This window comes from Rhineura floridana, chromosome 1 (genome assembly GCF_030035675.1).
Source record: "Rhineura floridana isolate rRhiFlo1 chromosome 1, rRhiFlo1.hap2, whole genome shotgun sequence".
In the NCBI taxonomy this organism is placed as follows: Eukaryota; Metazoa; Chordata; class Lepidosauria; order Squamata; family Rhineuridae; genus Rhineura; species Rhineura floridana.
Genome location: NC_084480.1, coordinates 30,736,667 through 30,754,882, shown reverse-complemented (window position 1 = coordinate 30,754,882; position 18,216 = coordinate 30,736,667). Strand labels below are relative to the sequence as shown.

The 18,216-nt window shown below is 43.8% G+C and overlaps 1 protein-coding gene across 3 annotated transcripts in view; it reads right to left on the bottom strand.

Moving 5' to 3' along the window:
* Nucleotides 1-18,216, bottom strand: part of NNT (nicotinamide nucleotide transhydrogenase) — an 80,965-nt gene that overhangs the window by 6,189 nt on the left and 56,560 nt on the right. The window lies entirely within an intron of this gene.

The window sequence follows — 18,216 nt, the reverse complement described above, 5'->3', positions numbered from 1 at the left end:
AAAAAAAGGATACTGCAGAGCTGGAAAAGGTTCAGAAAAGGCAACCAAAATGATCAAGGAGTTGCAGCACTTTCCTTATAAGGTTGCAACATTCGGAGTTTTTTTGTTTAGAGAAGAGGGGAGTAAGGGAGACACATGATAGAGATGCATCAAGTTACACATGTGCAAAAAGTGGATAGGGAGAATTTTTTCCCTCTCTCATATACTAGAACCTGAGTTCCCCTAATGAAACAAAATGGTGAGAGATTCAAGACAGATAAAAGGAAGTTCTTCACACAGTACAGAATTAAAACTTTGGATCTGCTACAAGATGTAGCAACATCCAATATGCATCACTTTAAAAGCTTTAAGCGGATTAGACAAATTCGTGAACAATAAGGCTATAAATGCCTACTAGTCATGATGGCTGCACACCTCCAGAATCAGAGGCACATGCCTCGGAATATCAGTTGCTGGGAAACACTAGCAGGAAAGGACTATTACTCTCATGCTCTGTCCATGGACTTCCCCATAGGCCTTAGGCTGGCCACTGTGAGAAACAGGATTTTGTAGTCAGGGTCCTTTCTATATGCTTCTGTATTATTGCTTTAACGTGGAGGTGCTACAAAAAAAGCATCCATGTGGAGCTCTAGCATCAGTGAGCTTGGATTTCAATTCAAAATGCTAGGCTTTTATTTTACAGCTATATTTACATTATGTTACATGAACCAATTCAGCACTCCACATTTTTTATATACAAACCATATAAAAGCAAGATGAGGATGTTGTCTATTCTTTATTTTTTTAAAAAATAAAATAAAAACCGCGTCACAGAGCTGGTCCCAAGAGTCTACATAAGAACTGAGCCGCTTGATGGATTTAAAATTTAGCTGAACTTGAAAAGCTTTTCACAAACACCTCAAGGATAAAAAGCTATTGTATGAAAAACCCTCTTTCCTACAAGAATTTAACATGACACATAAGATTTTCTTTGCAGCCCAGATCTAGCCCAAATGGAGAAGATTTAGTTTCTGGATCAAGTCTCAAATACACTATGAATGAACTGCTGAATTTATCAAGTTAATGGGAGTGACTGTTGCCATAAAATTGTTGAAAACATTAAACCAATGGCAGGAAGGGGTGGGGACCCATTTGCTTAATTAACTTCACTTGGACATTAAAAACATGTTTTTCAAACATTTTGCCTTGTATTGCTGGAACACCTCCATTTTAGAAACATGCAGCAGCTGTGCAAAGGGGACGGGGTGGGGGTCATAAGAAAGAAGCTTCTCCTTATCTTGTTCCACTGTATAGAAAGTCTGCCAACCCAGACATATTAGGTTGTGCTTCATCTAGATGTGGGTACAATGTAAAGTAATGTAACAGCAATGATGATGCTTATTTCAGCATCAGACTTTTTCTTCATCTATCCTAATCCTTAATATGATCTTTCTCCACCAGTTTAGCACACCGAACCAATATTTCCATTGACCTTAGCATCACGCATGCTATTAAGGTTTTTTAAAAAGAGAGAGAGAGAGAGAGAGAATGAGAATGTTGATATCCCACTCTTCCCATGCCCAGGGCAACTAATTGTGAAAACCTGCTTCTGAAACTTGGTTTTGGTCGTTCAGAGAACTGGGTAAGTTGTATTTAAGCACATGTTATGGTGGTGGTCCTGGAAAAGATTATTGTGATAGCACAGACCTTATGTAAGTGCACCTTCTCCAAAAGAGAGTTATTGAGGGCTTGTAAACCTCCCACTCCTTCACTTCTTAGAAAGAATCATAGTGCAGCATTATGTTTGTGCTGATGTCAGCCACTAACCAAAGTCAGTTTCAAACCAGGGTCCATACCAGGGTTTGCTCATTTGCAAACCCCTGGTTAAAGCTAACAATCGTTAGGCTTTTAACATTGGTACAGACCAAATGCTACACTGTGTTTCACTCTGAAAATGGAAAGAAATGGGAAATTCCAGAGAGGGAACCTGCCTGCAACATTCCCAATCTCCTAAATATGGGATTAGGAAACTGGGGACCATGACAGGGGCACTAGGCCAAATAGATGCCCATCGGCTACTGGGCCAAGTTCAAGGTGCAGGTTTTGGTATACAAAGCCCCCCTATACAACTTGGGACCAGGATACCTGAAAGTTCCTCTTACCCCTTATATACCCAGTCATTTACTACACTCTGCAGGTGAGGGCCTCCTGCAGATACCATCTTATCAGCAGGTCCATTCTGCACAACATAGGAGGCAGACCTTTAGTGTAGTGGCACCTACCCTTTGGAATTCCCTCCTCTTAAATATCAGACAGGTGCTATCCCTGTTATCTTTTCGGCACCTACTGAAGACCATCATTCAACAAGCCTTTTAAGTACAGACCTCATCCCAGTCTGGGTCTCAGCTGGTCCAAAAATTATCAGTACAAGAAGGATTTATTCATGCCTACTTTCAGGGCAATATACACTTCATCAAACTAAATCTGGGTTTGCACCATATTTGTGCTTTTATACACGTATGTACAGATACTTCCCCTTTGCTGAACAGTTTGTGGAAGTATTTCCATGATTTTAAACTACCTTGGAAGAAATTGTCAGTTTTCAGCTATATTTTTTTAAAAATCAACAGGGTTAGAAACTTGGGGAGAGGGAATGGAAGTGTGTGTGGTGGGGGGGAAGCTGATGGAAACAGTAGTCATTTTGTCACAAAGCACAACTGAAAACTGCACACACACCCCAAGAATACTTCAGAGGGGAAATATTTGCAATCTTTCTAGAAAAGACGAGATGTATAATCAGATATACAACAGCAAAACAAATAGGACAAAATATTAAGCAGCGTAAAGTTTCAGCCAGCCACTCAGTAATTCAAGCCATATGAAACAGTCCACCTATTTCCAGAAAACCCTTCAATAGTGCAATAGCTTTTAGAAGACCTCTTATGCTGAAGCTCATCTTAGAATTCAGTCAAGGAATACAGTTCCCTTTGTTTCTAATATAAGTGATATTTAAGTAGATTTTATTACAAGGCAAATTTTGGTTGTATACTATTACTCATCTCCCTCCCTCAAGGTTTTTGAACAATACACATACATGCAACTGGATTTCAGTGTTGGTCCTTAACCAAGAAAGATACTGACTTAACATTTAAATTGTTACTATCCCTATTTTTGGGGGGGGGGGCTAGAGAGAAAAACATAGGATTTTTCTACTTACACCATCTACATAACTAGTCCAGACAACTAGGAAACATATTAGTGCACTTTATGGCTGTATTTATTTATTTATTTATTTTTATTTCATTTAATTTATAAACCGCCCGTAGCTAATAGCTCTCTGGGCGGTGTACAAGGTTAAAATACAATATTACAATAAAATCAATAACAAATAGCAGCAAGATTTTAAAACTAGAACATTAAACATTAACATTAAACATTAAAATGCCTGGGAGCATAGCCAGGTCTTAACCTGGCACCTGAAAGAAAGTACCGTAGGCGCCAGGCGTATCTCCTCTGGTAAGCTGTTCCACAATTCGGGGGCCACTACAGAAAAGGCCCTGGGCTCTCTGGGCCTTAACATGCTTGCTCACCTAACATGATCTCTCTTTTCGGGCCTGTTGTACATTACCGGTGACAGATCTCAACCATGTAATAGGGACCTGCTCTAAAAGGGGAATTCAGCCTATGCGCTGCCACCCAAGTCTGGTGATAAGAGGAAACCAGCCAGTTCAGCAAAAAAGCTTCTTAACAATAGGCCATAACAGGTCACACAATACTGCTTGACCCTACAACAATTGCTTCTAAATCAGACTTGCATCCTGGTCTAAGATGCAAGGGAAATCAGCTGTCAATGTTCCCTGTGATGGGAAATCTTTGACTCTAGGCTTGTTCACATGTGTAAAGGAGTGCATGCTCCCTCCCTGATAAGTTTTCGCCGAGCCTTAAAGACCTGGCTATTCAGGCGGGCCTATAAGATTGGGGTGGATTAGTTTTATAATGTTTTAATTGAAGGCTGGTTTTAAATTGATTATGATTGTTGTTTTGATATGTATATTATGTTTTATATTGTTGTATGTCGCCTAGAGTGTCCGTTAACCCGGACAGATAGGCGACTCAAAAATAAAATTTATTATTATTATATTATATATATTATTATATTATATTTGTACAGCTCAGCTACTGCATACACAGACTGCACATTCATTGAACATTACATGTGAATGTAATGTAATAATTGAACAAGCATACAGCTTAGGTATTTGTGTACATAGGTTCACAGATTGTACACTCATTGAATGTAACATGTAAACACCCCTAATATTGCATATGGAAAACTATATGAGTGAAGATCTCCATTATTTGTGTATACAGATTACACATTCACTGAAGGCAGTATACTCATTGAATGCAACGTGTGAACACTCCTCTTGCCTCACTACAAGCAGGCAAACCTGAGTTGAACTATTATAGCTTACAAAACCTTAAATTCCTTACTTCCCTTTGCAGGTTCTTATCTTTGGGATCTGTCTTTTCATGTATTCCAAACAAGCACAACACTGTAAGTATGTTTGTATGTTCTATCATTCATATCATATTCCTCGTGAAAACAGAAAGAGTGTGTGTTTCTAGGAAAACTGCCAGCCAAGTGCATACTGGGAACAGAGCAAGGTTGCACGCACTGGGATAATCAGAGGCAGAGTGGCTAGCAGAGGGTGTTACACAGCAAATGTATAACACTTAGCAATGCTCAGAAATGCTGTTGAGCAAGCAGAGATAGGCATAAAGCAGCAGATGTAGCTGACTAGGATCACGTATGTCTCAGAAATTTTGGCAAAAGCAACAACAATCGCTATTTGCACACAAGATTAATTAAATTATAGTAAACAAATTATGTGACAGGTTGGACGCATGAGCTTCCATTGTGCCTGTGCAGTAATAGCATATTCTTTCCAGCTTTATAGAATAAGGAGTTGGCTGGATTCCAGATGGGCAGCCTTGCATACACAAGTGGGGCTTCTCCACTGCTGCCTGTTAAAAGACAAAGAAAACCTGAAAGGACATCCTGCGCACCTGCTGGACTGGTAGCCAGCATAAAGCCCCATCCAATAATAAGCAAAATAATAATAGAATAGTAGAGTTGGACAGGGCCTATAAGGCCACTGAGTCCAACCCCCTGCTCAGTGAGGGAATGTAACGTGGATTTGAACTGTGATTGAATTTAAGCACATTTTAGAAAACTAGAAATTATTCCATGTGTTTAGGAAGCTTTCCTTGTCAACCTAGAGCCAAAGTCTTCATCATTTTCAGACCTGGGCCCTATCTTTGACCCTGTCCTATAATATGAAGGCCACTTCTATTTATTCATACTGTAGATGGGGGCCCAGTTCAGATGTAACACTTAACCATAGTTTAGTATTACAGGAATGAACTTCCTCAAACCTTGGACACAAAAGATACCTTTACTATGATCCAAAACCATTATGAGGCAGAACTGATTCGGTTTTCCAGAACTGAAGCACAGCACAACGGTCCCCGATATAGGGGCATTGTAACTTGTCAGTACTCTGCTCTGACAAGTATTGCATTTGCCACGCTGGGCTCTACAAGGTTTGTTTATTGTTTTATGCTGTTGTTTGTATTATTTTAAATTGTTTTTAGTATTTTAAGTGCCTGTTTCATGGTTTTAAGGTTGTGTATAGTTTAATTGTATCTTAATTGTATATTTTTGTATGTTTTTAACTACATGTAGTTTTATTTGTAAGCTGCCCTGAGTTCCAGTTTGGAAAAAGGGCGGGGTAAAAATGTTTCATTCATTCATTCATTCATGCTGGCCCAATGGTTCTTGCACCATGCTGGGGTGGGCGACCTGCAGCCCTAGGGCTGAATGCAGTCCTTCACCTATTTCATGTGGCCCCAAAAGTGAGGAGTTCAGACCTCTGGCTATCCCTCCCTGGTAGCCCAATGGGCAGGTGTCAAAAGGAGAAGAGGTGACAAAAAGAGAGAGAGAGAGGAGGTGACAGCAAGAAAGGAGTTGCACTTCGCACTTTTGGCTCCAGCCCCTCCCACTGCTGACATGTGGCCTCTCCCAGATTACCCCTGAGGAAATGCAGCCCTCAACTTTATTGACAGTAAAGACTTGTAGGGGATCACATGTAACAAGACATTACATTGCATCTCAGAAAAATCACCATCACAAATGAACATTTACTTGCTTGGATGTAAGGCCCCATCTACACCATACATTTAAAGCAGTATCATACTAATGTGGTGCAGTGGTTAGAGTGAGACTGGGACCTGGAAGACCAGGGTTCAAATCCCTGATCGGCCATGAAGCTCAATGGGTGAACTTGGGCCAATCATTGTCTCTCAGCCTAACCTACCTCACAGTTGTTGTGAGGATAAAATGGAAATGGAGAAGAACCCCGTATGCCACCTTGAGCTCCTTGGAGGTAAGGTGGGATTTAAATGTAATAACAATAACGTTATCATTATCGATGATGATGATAATGTCACCCAAAGAATTCTGGGAAATATAGTTTATCATTGTATTTATTTATCAGTCACTTTTCTTCACAATAGCATACCCAAAGCAACTTACAATCAATAAACAGATGAAAACCAATTAAAAAAACTAAAACAAATAAAAAGTTAAACAGCACAGTACATAAATTTAAAAGGCAGTATGGAACAGCCCACCCCTAAAAGAGCTATAGCATCAAAAGCCTTCCAAAAACCTTCCAAAATTAAGAGCTGAATGTTAAGGGTGCTGAGGGTTGCTAGGAGATCCCTATTCCCCTCACAGAGCTATAATTACCAGAGTGGCTTATCAGTCAATCCCTCTTCCCAGGGAACTCTGGAATTGTAGCTCTGTGAGGGGATCAGAGGTGCCAGCACCCTTAAACTACCCTTCCCGGGATTCTTTGGGGGAAGCCATTACTGTTTAGTGGTATAAGAGTGCTTTAAATGTATGTATAGTGCAGAATCTGCAGAATCATATGGTGCGGCTCTTGCCAAATTTCAGACAGTAATTACTGCATGCCTGAATGCTTTTCCATATTCACACAAAAAATCACCATCAGCACAGGGGTCAAAGAGGAACTAAGTAGGAAGAGCAAGCAGTCTCTGGGGCACAGTGGATTTTTGAGGGAACACTGGGACCATTCAAGGGCACCAAGGAGTACTGGTGGGTGGTGCCAGGTTGACGGCCCCTATCTATATTGAGATTGCCAGGTACAGCTTTCCTTAGAACATAACTTGACAGCAGAGAACTTTAAAACATCTCTCTGTGGACCAAGATGGAAGCAGGACATGGTCTGAAGGTGCATGAGGCAGCAACTTTGCCGTAGTTAAGCAAGTCTGGTCTGGTCCTGGTCAATTCCCAAGTAGAAGACAACCAGGACATCCTAAGCACACTACCCTGAACTCCCTGGAGGAAAGCAGGATTCTCAGGGTAATAATAAAAGCTAATTTAAAAAAACCAAACAACACTCCTTGTCACGGTTGTCAGGTCTAACTACCAAGCCACCTTGAGCTTTGTATATAGCAGAAAATGGGGATAGAATTCTTCCCACAAACAACTGAACAACAGTTTTGCAATTCCTTATATTCAACATGTCGACACAGGAGAAGAATTGTGAAAGGATTTACAGCTCTCTCCAGGTGCCTGATAGCCCTGGAATAGAACTGTTGCAATGCATCACAATGTCCAAATAGAAATGAGTATTTTAGGGTGCAGGGCTTGTCTTAGTGGGAGTGGTACAAACAGTTGTTAATTAAGTTGTGTTCTGGAGGTGCAAGACACTAAACCTTTGACTTGCAAGGTTTGTGGTGTTTATCTTATGCCTTTGTTGAATGGGCATATTTACATTCTACAGTTCAGCACTCAGGAGGGAAAAATATGTTTGTGATATTACTGGTTCACCTGTTCTTAATGTTGCCATGAATTCTAAATTTAAAAAGTGGCATTTAGTAGACTGAATTACTGAAACATCTCTGAGTTTCAAACAAGACATATAACACTTTGTGAAGAACATTAAAATGTGTGAAGATCGTTTACACAGTCTGTTTAAAAAGCAAATGGGAACCATAAACTAAAAGAGCCTTCAGCGGCCCAACATATTAATGCCACAAAACAAAACAAAAATTAAAAAAAATCTTGGTCTGACAGAGACCTGGGTTCAAATCCCATCTCCTATGCACTCGATAGGATGGTTAGATGATGATTTTGCTCATACCAGAATTTCCAGTCTGCAAAAACAGAAAAAGTGACCTGACCTGTAGAAGTGGAAAAGACACAGGAAATCTTGTTATGTACCAAGGGCTTGATGCGAGTCAGACCTCAGATCCAGAATCTGATTTAGAACAAGGACATGGACCCTGGGAAGAAACAGAGTGCCTTGGAACAAATTCAGAATGCACTACCTTTATAAGAATATAAGAACAGCCCTCTGGGACTAGATCAAAAAGTCCATCTAGTAGTAACCTATTTTCGCCAGTAGCCAACAAACCTAAGAACCCCAGTGCTGGACCAGACCAAAAGGCCCATCAAGTCCAGCATCCTACTCTCACCATGGCCAGTCAGATGCCTACAGGAAGCAGGACATGAATGCAACAGCACTCTCCTCACTTGCGATTCCTAGCGTACTGCCTTCAACAATGCCTCTGAGAAACTCACAAGTAGGGAAGGGAAGAGCTCTTCTCTGCTGCTGCACACTCTTTGAACCTTTTCCATCCTTCCTTAGTGCAAATCTTGACACTGGGACAAGAACAAGGGGGGGCTCTTACACCTCTTCGTTTGTTGCTGCCTTAACTGATGGTGCTGCGAGTCAATGCACCTGCTCCCTATTTGTCACATGACATTTCCTTCCCTTACAGGAAAAAAGGAGGTAGACATTTTCTAAGCTTAACAAATAAAAGCACAGAAGAAAAGTTAAGCTGGGAACAAGCTGACCCCACCACCAGGGAAATTTTCTTATCACCAATATTTCAATCCAAAGTCTAACTTCGTTAAACTTCAGTGGCCACATTCACATTGCAGTTAATCTTGCAGCCTCTTGCATTAGCGCCTGGCTGGGCCAGGGGACATAAAAGCCAGGCTGCCCTTTGGGTCCTTGGGAAAAGCTACAGCATTGGTGGTTTGGAGTACCTGAGCATCCAGGTGCTTGCTTGCTCACTCCTCTGGGTTGCCGTCTCTTGAGACAGCTAAAGTCCCTGGTAAGTGCTACAAGGACTGGCACCCCCCCCCCCAGCCTGACCCTGACTCCAGAGAAAGGCTGCAGTTAATCTTGCAACCTCTTACATCAGCTCCTGGCTGGGTCAGTGGGGATTTAGAGTGGTTTCGATCCTATATCCAAGGTCGTTTTCAAAGAATAGCATTGGGTGACTGTCTTTCGGCCCCCTGGCAATTCTGCTGTGGGGTGCTGCAGGGTACCATCTTGTCCCCCATGCTGTTTAACATCTATATGAAGCCCTTGGGAGCAGTTATCAGGAGATTTGGGGTGAGATGTCAGTAGTATGCTGACGATACCCAGCTCTGTTTCTCTGTAAGATCTGAATCGGGAGAGGCCGTGCAAGGCCTGGACTGCTGCCTGGACTCGGTGGTGGCTGGATGGGGGCCAGTAAACTGAGTCTGCATCCTAGCAAGATGGAGGTGCTGTGGGTTGGTGGTTCCAGAGTTCAGATAACTGGTCAGTTGCCTGCTTTGGATGGGGTTGTACTCCCTCTGAAAGAGCAGGTCTGTAGTCTGGGGGTGCTCCTGGATCCATCTTTGTCGCTAGAAGCCCAAGTGACCTCAGTGGCTAGGAGTGCCTTTTATCTGCTTCGGCTGGTAAGACAGCTGCAGCCGTTTCTGGACCAGGACAGTCTGACCACTGTTGTCCATGCACTGGTAACCTCCAGGCTCGATTACTGTAACACGCTCTATGTTGGGCTGCCCTTGAGGTTGGTCCGGAAGCTGCACCTGGTTCAAACTGCGGTGGCAAGACTGCTCACTGGGGCAGGGTATCGCCAACATCATCACCCCGCTGCTGAAAGAATTGCACTGGCTGCCCATTTGCTGTCGGGCCAAGTTCAAGGTTCTAGTCTTGGTGTACAAAGCCCTATACAGCTTGGGACCAGGACACCTGAAAGGCCGTCTTATCCCTTATATACCCAATCGATCACTGCGCTCTGCAGGTGAGGGCCTCCTGCAGATACCATCATATCATAAGGTCCGTTCTGCACAACATAGGAAATGCACCTTTAGTGTAGTGGCACCTACCCTTTGGAATTCCCTCCCTTTGAATATTAGGCAGGCACCATCTCTATTATTTTTTTGTTGCCTTCTGAAGACCTTCCTCTTTCAAGAAGCCTTTTAAGCAGAGACCTTGTCCCAATCTCTGTCTGTGTTGGCATTGCTTTTTAATATGTTTTTAAACCTTTTTTAAAAAAATGTTTTTAAAGCTTTTTTTAGAAATGTTTTTAAAGATGTTTTGTTTTAATATATTTTTAAGGATGTATTTGTTTTAATATATTTTAAAGTCTGTTTTTATGATGTTTTAAAGTGTTTTTAGTGCTAATGTTTGACGCCCTGAGCTCCTACTAGGAGGAAGTATGGGATATAAATCAAATCAATAAATAATAATAAATAATGATAAAATATATTATTCTACTTTAAGCAGTCATGGCCTCCCCCACAGAATTCTGGGAAGGGTAGTTTGTGAAGGGTGCTGAGAGTTAAAGAGATTCCTATTCTCCTCACAGAGCTATAGTTCCCAGAGTGGTTTAACACTCAGCATAGAGAACTCTGGCCACTGCAGCTTTACAAGGGGAATAGGAGGTCTCCTAACAACTCTCAGCACCCCGCACTAACTACACTTCCTAGGATTCTATGGGGGAAGCCATAACTGTTTAAAGTGCAACAACAGTGTCCAGGACCATAAATGTATGTTGTGAATTTGGTCAGTGACTCCAAGGGGACTTATTTTCAAGCATCTGTGCTCTAAGAATCACAATCTAAGGCCAATTAACACTTGGTGCGTTATTGTTGCTTGTTGTACCTTTGTTTTCATTATTCAGTTCAACATCTATTGAAACAGCCATCACTAAATAGAAACAGCACAGATAGAGGTTTGCTACCACCTCACTTTGATGCCAATACTTATCAAAAGAGGCTGTTCCTGTATTTACCTTCACGTTATTTAGCTAAGAGTTCAGGAGAGAATCAGCCCTACAAAAAGGCTTTGAAAATACTTCTTTGCAAAACATGCCACATCCATTTCAAGATGCTTACTGCATTATGCAGTAAGATATGGCAGGGGGAAACAGCAGGAACTTATCTTACAAGCACATTTTCTTGCCTGGTTTTATTAATACATTAATGATGAAACCTGCTGCAAAGGAAAACCTTATGTCAAATGGTGATGTTAAGAAACGCTGATTTAATTACTCAGACATTTTTCTCCCAAAATCTCTCCTGTATGTCAGATTCACAAGTCTTCAGCAGAAGTATTAATGTGATATGTTACACAATCACTGACTTTTTTCCCGCCGGAACATGTTATGGCTATGCGCAAGATTTACCAAAACAACAGTGTCTCTGAATCACAGAGATCAGGCATGCTATCAGGATGACAGATGCAATTTTTCTTGGCAGAGCACAGGTATTACACACTGATGACAATCGTATGTCTGTGCTGGCATTTATCTGCCACAGATGTGCAAGCATACCACTACATCTGGGACACAGAGTATGCCAGTGTCCTGAGGCTCCATGGGCCTACAGGAAGTAGAGGGAAAGCAGCTGCACTCAATGAATACCATGGGTGCACCGTAACGTGATGAAAGACCCCACTTACCACAAACAGTAAATACAGATTTCTTTCATTAAAGCCCTTTAGGTAACTACTGTGGGAAATGCTTGCCAAAATGGGCTTTCAGATCTAATGCAGTTACATCAAAAAGCTCCAATCATATTTATTCTGTACAATGCTGACACACAAAGCCAAGCCTCCCACCCCCCACAGAGAGAGAGAGAGAGACCCACCCAGGAGTCAAAGGGGGGGGGGAGGAAGAGGAGAGAAAGGATAGCCAGCACTTCATTTACAGTTGGTGGGCAGGGCCGGTTCCAAAGGGCGGCCAGGTTGGGCACTGGCCCGAGGGCGCCGCAGCTCTAGGAGCCCCTGGGGGGCCCCTGAGGGGCCCTCCGCTCCCCTTCCGCGATCCCGCGGATCGCAAGACGAGCTTCAGTCCCTTACGGAAACCTCGGCTGCCATCTTTATTGATGGCAACCCTGCGCGAACAGCAGAGAAAGGTAGGTGAAGCGCTGGGGATGGCGGGGGATGGCGGGTGGTTCGGAAGCTCGTCTTGCGATCCACAGGATCGTGGAAGGGAAGCAGAGGGGCCCGGGGCAGGCTAATGCCCAAGGGCCCCCGCATTCCTGGAGCCGGCCCTGTTGGTGGGTTACAATAAAAGCCTCATCTGCATTATATATTTAAAGCAGTATCATAACACTTTTAACAGCCATGGCTTCCTCCAAAGAATCATGGGAACTCTAGTTTATTAAGGGTACTGAGCATTGTTGGGAGACCCCTATTCCCCTCACAGAGCTGCAACACAGCTCCAAGGATTTAAAGTTTAAAGTGGTACAATAGTGCTTTAAATGTATAGTGCAGTTGGGGCCGATGTAGTGACCGCTCTTATGTTCTAACCGCAAGTGTGGGGCTATTACCCTTAAATTGTCCCCATAATAACATTTGCACTTCTCTGGTAGTAGCAAAACCCAATTTGTTTTACTTGGTGAAAGATGGCAGCTTGATGCTTCAAAGGAGCTCAACAAGCAGCACAAACAATTCTGGCATTTGAAATATCTACTTGCAATCACCTGAATGAAAAAAATGGTCCACAGTAATGGCATCGTATGTCCCCATTCCAAATAAGTACGGAGCATAAAACCTGAGTATAGAACTATGGCAGACGGCTTCCATACAGTATTAATACATATACACACTCAAAAGAAAAAACACCCAAGCAATATATTACAAGACCACCATATTATGCACCATATTTTGCAAAAGATTAACCACAGAACTAACCATAACAATGGAAGACCTATTCAAATCAGCATAAAGCTGTTCAAAGCCAACTAAGCCTTAAAAATCTTAAAGCCAAATTAAGCCCTACGGGACCACAGCATCTTTTATGAGAAAGCCATCTAAAACAGAAGAGTCTCTATCTTTCAGTCTCCACTGAAAAGCCTGCAGAAAAGGAGCCATTTGCACTCCACCTGAGGAATTTCCATAGTTGAGGGGTCACCACCAAAAAGGGCCCCTCTCTCAAGCCCACTAATCTAACTGACCACACTGGTGGAGAGGTATACAAAGAGAACCTCCAAGGCTGAACAGTGAAGGCGGCCCTTTAGGTAACTTGATCCCAAACTGTTTTTGGCTCTATAAGTTTATACCAGCTCCTGAAATTGGGCATAAAACTCCATTTTGCAACATAGGATGTGCATCTTCATCTCAGTTGTAACTTTATTATTTCTATAAGCCTCTTGCTTTCCCTTCTCTCTCTCAAATCATTTTCCACCTTCTCCTTCTCAGTTCAAAAGATGCCACTAATGCAAACCACCATCTTTCCAAATGATTTAGAATAGGGGCAGCAGCCAATGTGGTGTCCTCCAGATGTTGCTGAACTACAAATTCTGTGCCTCCAAACCAGTATAGCCAGGGCTGATTAGAGTTGTTGGCCACAAGTCCCCCCACTCCTGCTTCATAGCCATCAGTAGCAGGATTGTATGTTCTGTACCAGGTGCAGTGAAGTGGATTCTTATCCCCTCTGTAGGTTAAATTTGATGGGGGGGGACTTTATTGCCCATGCGATACAGGGGCTATTGAGACCGCAAACCATGTTTTACTAGAATGTATATTTTATAATGATCTCTGCAGACGATTTATTACCCCTTTTTTTCAGAATTTGCCGGGTAGGGACGTAACTTCCTATGTGCATTATTTTTTTGCAGACACAGATTCTTGTATTGGTCGCGAATTTTTTTGCTGCAGCGATCGACTTACGCAAAGTACTTATAAGCCAGGGACTGCCGCACCTTGCGGCATCTGCCTAAATATGTTGTATATGCATACTTTTAGTGGCTACTGTATAGTTAACCCTGTTTTGTAATATCTATGTCTGTCTATGTCTGTATGATATATCTTTCTGGTCATTGACCGTAATAAACTTACTTACTTACTAAAATTGACAGGTGGCTAGGGCTACTCGCCTATCAGCTAACATCATAGTGAAGTGAGGCTGGTGGGAGTTGCAGACTAACAAAATCTGGAGGGCATCCTGTTGGCTGCGCTGACTGAAAGTTGGGTTCAACTTTTGCTTCAATCACTGGAAGGAAGGCATCACTCACAGTTGTACATAGAGGGCCCCATGCTGCAATCCTGACATTCCCATTTAGAGCTGGAGAGCCAGGAGCAGACCTCACTGAGCTACATAGAGTTAGATGGATGTTACAGCTCAACATAAGATAAATTTTTATTTTAAAATGTATACCCTGCTTCTCACTATTTCATTATAAAACAGCACTATAAAATACAGTTCTAAATTCATGTAAAAATAAAAGAACCAACACAAATTAAGAACAACAGGGTCAGCTCTTCAACTGATTCTCACCTCTCAGAGTTGGCTTTCACCACTCAAAAGATTTATTTTTTATTTATTTATTTAATTTAATTTATATACCGCCCTAAGCCCAAGGGCTCTCTGGGCGGTGTACATAAAATAAAACAGTCAGGAATATATAAATACAATAATACAATAAAATCAAGCCAACAAAGGTAAACAAAAATAATCAAACAGCAGCAAAATACAACAATACATATAATAAAACGCATTAAAATGCCTGGGAATATAAAAAGGTTTTCACCTGGCGCCGAAAAGATAGCAGCGTCGGCGCCAGGCACACCTCATTGGGAAGACCATTCCATAGTTCGGGAGCCACAACCGAAAAGGCCCTATTTCTAGTCACCACCCTCCGAGCTTCTCGATGGGATGGTACTCGGAGGAGGGCCTTAGATGTTGAGCGCAGTGTACGGGTAGTTTCATATTGGGAGAGGCGCTCCACCAGGTATTGCGGTCCCATGCCGTGTAAGGCTTTATAGGTCAAAACCAGCACTTTGAATTTAGCCCGGAAACAAATAGGAAGCCAGTGCAGATGAGCCAGAACGGGTATAATATGAGCGGACCTTCTTGTCCGCGTCAACAATCTGGCCGCTGCATTCTGGACTAACTGTAGTTTCCGAACTGTCTTCAAGGGCAGCCCAACGTAGAGCACATTGCAGTAGTCCAATCTAGAAGTTACCAGAGCATGAACGACTGAGGCGAGGTCGTCACTGTCCAGATAGGGACGTAGCTGGGCTACCAATCGGAGATGGTAGAAAGCATTCCTTGCCACTGAGGCTACCTGAGCCTCAAGAGACAAGGAAGAGTCGATAAGAACTCCCAAGCTACGAACCTGTTCTTTCAAGGGGAGTGTAACCCCGTCCAGAACAGGGTGAACATCCACCATCTGGGCAGAGAAGGCACTCACTAACAGCGTCTCGGTCTTGTCTGGATTAAGCTTCAGTCTGTTCGCTCCCATCCAATCCATTATCGCGGCCAGGCAACGGTTTAGTACGTTAACAGCCTCACCTGAAGAAGATGAAAAGGAGAAATAGAGTTGCGTGTCATCAGCGTACTGGTGACAACGCACTCCAAAACTCCTGATGACTGCGCCCAGCGGCTTCATGTAGATGTTGAAAAGCATGGCGGACAGAACCGATCCCTGCGGGACTCCACAATGGAGAGTCCAGGGTATCGAGCAATGTTCCCCAAGCACTACCTTCTGGTGGCGACCCACCAAGTAGGAGCGGAGCCACTGCCAAGCAGTACCCCCAACTCCCAACTCCGTGAGTCTTCCCAGAAGGATACCATGGTCGATGGTATCAAAAGCAGCTGAGAGATCAAGGAGAATCAACAGGGTCACACTCCCCCTGTCCCTCTCCCGACAAAGGTCATCATACAGGGCGACCAAGGCTGTTTCGGTACCAAACCCAGGCCTAAAACCGGATTGAAACGGATTGAGATAATCAGTGTCATCCAAGAGCCCCTGGAGCTGGCCGGCCACCACCCGCTCCAGAACCTTGCCCAGGAACGGAACATTCACCACAGGTCTATAGTTGTCCAAGTTATCTGGGTCCAAGGAGGGTTTCTTCAGGAGTGGTCTCACTACTGCCGCTTTTAGGCAGTCAGGGACCACTCCCTCTCGCGAAGAGGCATTGATTACCTCCTTGGCCCAGTCGGCGGTTCCGGTCCTACCAGCTTTCACCAGCCAAGAGGGGCAAGGATCCAGCACCGACGTGGTCGCCCGCACCAGTCCAAGGATCTTGTCAACATCCTCAAGCTGCACAGACTGAAACTCATCCAATAAATAAGGACAAGACCGTGTTCTGGAAGCTTCATTGAATCCAGCTGCTATAATATTGGAGTCTAAGTCCCGACGAATGCTAGCGATCTTGTCCTGGAAGTGTCCTGCGAACTCATCACAGCGGGCTACAGATGAATCTATAGTATCCCGAGGGCCAAGATGTAAAAGCCCTCGTACAGTTTTAAAAAGCTCCGCTGGGCGGGAGAGTGATGCCTTAATACTGGCAGCAAAATATCTCTTTTTTGCTGCCCTCACCGCTGCTGTATATCGCTTAGAGCAGGCACTTACCAAGGCATAATTGCATTCGTCGGGAGTCCGCCTCCATCTGCACTCAAGCCTCCTCCTCTCTTGCTTCATCACTCTCAGCTCCACGGTATACCATGGAGCTGTATGAGCTCTACATAGGAGGGGGCGCATGGGAGCGATCGTGTCAACCGCCCGGGTCATCTCCGTATTCCACAGTTCAACCAGAGCTTCAACAGGAGCGCCAGTCTTCCAGTCGGAAAATCCCCCAGAGCCCTTTGGAAAACCTCAGGATCCATTAGTCTCCGGGGGCGGACCAGTTTAATAGGTCCCCCACCCTTGCAGAGGGAAAGGGTCGCCGTGAGCCTAAACCTCAGCAAGCGGTGATCTGTCCATGACAATGGGGTAGATGAAAAACCCCCAACCTCCAGATCACCATCTCCCTGTCCAGTGGCGAAGATCAAGTCAAGGGTATGTCCCGACACATGTGTCGGGCCAGTAACAAACTGAGACAGCCCCATGGTTGTCATGGACGCCATGAAGTCCTGAGCCGCCCCAGATAAAGCAGTCTCGGCATGGACGTTGAAGTCCCCCAGTACCAGCAGTTTAGGGGACTGCAACAATACCTCCGAGACTACCTCTGTCAGCTCAGTTAGGGAATTTGTTGGGCAGCAGGGCGGGCGGTACACCAACAAAATTCCCAGCCTGTCTCTCTGGCCCAGCGCAAGGTGGAGACACTCCAATCCAGTCATCACCTGTACAGGGTGCTCAGTGAGTGAGAAAGAGCTCCTATAGACTACGGCGACCCCGCCTCCCCGACCTTCGGCTCTACCATGATGCTGAACCGTATACCCAGGTGGGCAAAGCTGGGAAAGAGCAACTCCTCCTGTATCACCCACCCAGGTCTCGGTTATGCACGCCAGGTCAGCCGCCTCGTCCACAATTAAATCATGAACAAGGGAGATCTTATGCTGGACCGACCTGGCGTTTAACAACAGCATATGGAGATCCGAAGGCTGACTGATAGGACAACCAGCAGTCCTGGGGATATGAGGAGAACCGGAACGGGTCACAGACACTACACACATTATCTCTGCAGTATTTTATTTTATTTTTTAAAAAGAATATTCAACCCTGTGCACGGCATTTTACAAGGTACAAGAGCACAGGTCCCTACCCCAAGGGACTTACAGTCTATAGTAATTCAACACAGTTTAGTAGAGGAAGGGGAGATAACTGGATATGGAGGTAAACAAATATGCTTTTGTTACAGTTACAAATCCATAGGCTTAGGGAGGCATTTGATGCCTCCGAGTAGGATTCTAGTCCTACTCAGAGTAGACCCAATGAAGTTAATAGCCATGACTAATTTTGCTTCACTGATTTCAGTGGGTTTAATATTTATTTATTTCTATCCCGCCCTTCCTCCCAGCAGGAGCCCAGGGTGGCTGGGAGGACTTATGAGAAGGACTTATGAGAGAGAAACCTTTGCCTATCTACTTTCTCAATGCCATGCATAATTTTATACACTTCTATCATGTTGCTTC